A 4,119-nucleotide genomic window follows, 5' to 3' on the forward strand; every position below is an offset into this window, starting at 1 on the left:
CCTCTTTCTTAAACCATCGACTGTGATGAAGAAGTCACTTGTTAATGCAAATTTAAACATTCAGATATAAAAATAGTGAACACACAATGTTTTTCTTTCATTTTGAACAGTAACATTTTCACACTGTCTCCAAACAGTCGACCTTCATCAGGTTCATAATATTTCAGTTAATATCTATCTGACCTCCTAAAAAAACAACAATTAAATGAAAATTCAATCAAAAGTGCATCAAGGCCAAAAGGTTAAAGTTCAGAGACAATAATATATTAAATATATCAAAATGATCTTAAGTAAACAGAGTTAACATCCACACTGTGAGGCTGTACTGTGCTGCTTTGAGCTGAATGCTAACATTATCACACTAACATACTCACTATACAGTTCATGATTAGTAGTAGTATAATTTTTGAACACAGTTTTCCTTTTCACAAAAAAACACTATTAAAATTATGATGATGTGACATTTTGGGGTCTTTTGTACCAAACAAACACGTTGAATGTAGAGAAGTTGATTTGTGGAGCAGGTTCTCTGCAGCACTACAGTTCTTCATTATAATGCTGTTTGTCACACTGTAATAATATTTAAATGAATAGTGCAGCCCTGTCCCTGAAATGTCCGGGGGATGAGGGAAGAAACAATCCAAACAAAAAGGTTTTTATTCTAATAAACAGGAATAAACACAACAAACGGAGAGAGGGATGGAAACTGAAAACTATCTTTTCCTTTTATAAAAAGAAAGAGAAGCTGATCCTGTAAATATATCATTTTAAAGGTAAAGAAGGAAACAACAGCAGTGATTTGATCATGTTAACCCCAGCAGACAAAGACACCCTGAAAGCTGCAGAGAGACAGTAAAGGAGGAAGGACAGAAACCACAAATTAAATATGGATCTAAACGAAAAGGAAACTGATGGTTGAACCAGATTCAATGGCAGTCTGAACTCCAAAAATCCTAAAATCCTAACTTTCAACCTCACAGTGGCGCTAAATAAAACATCAGGACATCTGCAAAGTGATAATTCATTTAATAGATGTTGAAATATTTCAGTTTGGACATTAAAGCTTGTGTGAAACAATGAGGAGGATCTGTTGTGAGAAATGTTTGTACAGCCCAGAACCAAACTTTAGCTCTGGATCGAGGAGTTCGTGCTGCTGGATGCCACTTCACCTTTAAACAGCTTTTCTTCTTTTCTTATCTTGGATCAGACTCATAAAACAGCTGAAAGCTTTAAAAAACAGCAGCAAACATGATTTAATGTCACATTATATTGATTGTAATCATATTATATGTGATGAATGTGTACAATCAATCAATATCTGGTAACTGTAAGTGATCATTATCAGTCATTATTACAGATATAATGTGATACAGACATTAATGAGAGGTCAGTTACTGTTTGAGGAATCTGTGTTAACTTTATGTTCTGATGGTCCGATATGAACACTGGAGCTTCTGTCACTGCGTCTACAAAACGCCCTGAACGTGACATTCATCATGTGACTGTAAGACTGAGGCACAGCTGGGGAAGTTCTTTAAGAGCCTGTGGTGGAGCCTTTAACACTGTACACTCACTCAGCAGGTCCAACTCCAGACGGCCACTTTTCTATTTCTGTGGAGCATTTTACAAGACGTTCAAGTCATTGTTGGTTCATAAGTGAAAGAGTGAGCGCGTGCAGGTGAGTCATGATGTAAATATTACTTTGGTGCACAGTGAGACGCTGCAGCAGTGACGAAGAGGAGGAAGAGTTCCTGTAGAGCTGAGATTCTTTGTCAGCCATAAAGTGCAGGTTGTGTTTCAGTTTCAGTTCTGTACCCTGCTACACCGGGAACCCTTTCCTTTTTGAGTTTATTTATCACCCAGTAAGCAATAAAATGAAATATAATAAAGTAGTTTGACTTTATTGCTCACATGACACACAGAGGTTCTGGGAATTTCCTCTGTGACTTTGGGAATTTGCTGAAAAATTCCTTTAAAGTTAAGAAAATAAATCTTTGTATAAACATCTGAGAGTCAGAATGACAACATGCCGCATTGTAACTATTGAGTAATCATCAGTTTAGATTAAATTCAGTGGAAGCTCCTTTTTTTCTTGCTGTCATTGTTTTTCTGTTTCACTTTCACTTCCCAAAGATATTTTAAGAAGAGCCGTTGATAGTAGACACACATTTATTATAATCCAGGCTTGTTAAAGTGCTCTTACTGTGATCACATTATGCTTTTAATATTATTAATATAATTAATTCAATTTAAAGGGGCTTTATTGGCACAGGAAACACACGTTTACATTGTAAAATATATGTATATATATACAGATTAGTAAGAGAAATATAAAATAATAATAATAACAACCTAAAATAAAGCAGAATTATAGTAGAAACACAGTTTCTGTTCTCATCGTTAATATCGGTAATATGAGTCCTTATGAGAAAGTCACTTATTACGTAAGACCGTAAGATGTGTACGTAATGACGCAGTCACCCAGGAAGGTATAAAGACAGCTGTTGAGCGGCGGCGCTTCAGTTCTTACCGGCAGAAGATCCGGTAGAAACACCGTCAGTGGAGCATTTAACGTCTTTTACCGGCTGTTGATCGTTCACACCGTAAGTACTCGTGTCTTAAGATACTTTAGGTTCAGGAGGGAACATTTAAACCGGGTACAGAGCTTTATTCCGGTTGAGAAAGTGTTTATAAAGTTTACCTGAACTAGTTGAACAGGTTAATGGCGACGGACAGAACAACCGGAGCCGGTAAGGGTCAGTTTGTAGTTCTCAGGTTAATTCTCGGAGCAAAATCATTATTGTTGTTATTATTATTGTTATTATCATTATAGAATACGTTACTAACTGTATGAGCTCTGTTAAATTGGCTTTAAGTATTTATTTTATTAATTAATTAACAGATAATGAACTTATTATTGAAGTATCTGTATTTGTTTGTTTACAGTTTGTTCAGTAATCAGGATACAAAATAAAGTAATTCATCTGTGAAAATGAGATTTTATTAGACTGATTAGTTTAATTTAAAAATCTTTCTTTAAAGAAACAGTGTGGAAGGTTATAGTGTTGATTTATAGAATACTTATTATTATTATTATTAGTAGTAGTATTAATATTAATATTAATATATGTTCTTTATCTGGTGTTCAGTTAATCCTAAAGTAATGAGTTAGTAATAAGTTACTTTATCATTGTGATACTCAGATTAAGTTCCAGGTAACTAACTGATCCTGGTTCTGTTGGTTCTGTTGGAACATGCCTCAACATGATCCTGATGCTTCACTGTAGTTTCCAGCAGAGGGCGCCATTTGATAAAAGTGATGATCAGAATGAAACCAAGAACAGAAAACTTTATTACAAGTTAATAAGTGCAGTAACTTTAACTGTTTATTGTTATTGATAAGTTCCATCCTCAGAAAGTTCCTCAGACCAACAGAACCTCCTCAGACTGTTGAAAGCCTGAAACATATGTATTTATAGATTATTGATTAGAATGATCTGATTGATAGAAGACCGATAATAAAAGGTATTAAAGAATCAGAGCAGCTTTAACCTCATTAATACAAACTGACCCTGATCCTGATCCTGGTTCTGACCCTGACCCTGACCCTGATCCTGACCCTGGTTCTGACCCTGATCCTGATCTTTCTCACCGACAGTAAACCAACATGGCCAACGGTCACGTTGAGATCCACGACCCCCTCCCCGACCGCGGTGACGTCACCAGCAGCACCGGCCCTGAGACCAGATCCACCTCGGAGGACTGTCCGGAGCTCAGGCTGCTGCGGGCCTACGCCAAGAGGAGGCGCCCGCAAAAGGTCGCTGACCCGGCCCCCCCGAACACACTGGTGGCACAAATGGGCGCCACGCATGACGAGAAACCGTCCCCCCCCCAGAATGAGGAGGAGGAGGAGAAGAAGAAGAGGAAGAAGAGGAGGAGGGGGTTGAAACATCTGGCGTTCATCCTCCCGTGTATCAAACCTCAGACTGAAGACGAAGGTTTACCCAGAATCCCCGAGTACACACCCACCGCCTACAAACGCTCTTTCATTGAAGGTCAGTGTTAATGGGGGGGGGCTTTATTATTTAATAACTTATAATAATCAGATTACTCAATAAT

This window comes from Morone saxatilis, unplaced genomic scaffold, assembly GCF_004916995.1.
Source record: "Morone saxatilis isolate NCDOM2014 unplaced genomic scaffold, NCSU_SB_2.0 Contig10, whole genome shotgun sequence".
Taxonomy (NCBI): domain Eukaryota; kingdom Metazoa; phylum Chordata; class Actinopteri; family Moronidae; genus Morone; species Morone saxatilis.